The sequence below is a fragment of the Aptenodytes forsteri genome, unplaced genomic scaffold (assembly GCF_000699145.1).
Source record: "Aptenodytes forsteri isolate BGI_AS27 unplaced genomic scaffold, ASM69914v1 Scaffold54, whole genome shotgun sequence".
Classification (NCBI taxonomy): Eukaryota; Metazoa; Chordata; class Aves; order Sphenisciformes; family Spheniscidae; genus Aptenodytes; species Aptenodytes forsteri.
In genome coordinates, this window is record NW_008796044.1 from 7,325,310 (window position 1) to 7,325,641 (window position 332).

Consider the following 332-nt stretch of genomic DNA (forward strand, 5'->3'; position numbering starts at 1 on the left):
GCTCCTGTGTCCCAGGGTGTCCCTGTGCTTTCCACCCTACACGCGCTGCCTGCCCTGCAACGTCCCCCGGCCTTCCACCTACGAGTGCCACACGTGTCCCTGCACGCCCTGCCCCACGTGTAACCCCGCACCCCACGTGCACTCTGGGGTTTCCCCACACCTCCCACCCCACCCGTGCACTCTGTGTGCTCCCTGCCCGGGGGTGTCCCCAGGACACATGGCACCAGGAAAACCCCGAGGACTCTGGTGCTCACAGAGACTTTGTCCCTGGCTGGACACGGGTTTGGCTTTCCCGAGACCCCCCATCCTCACCGGTGACACTTTGCGCCAGG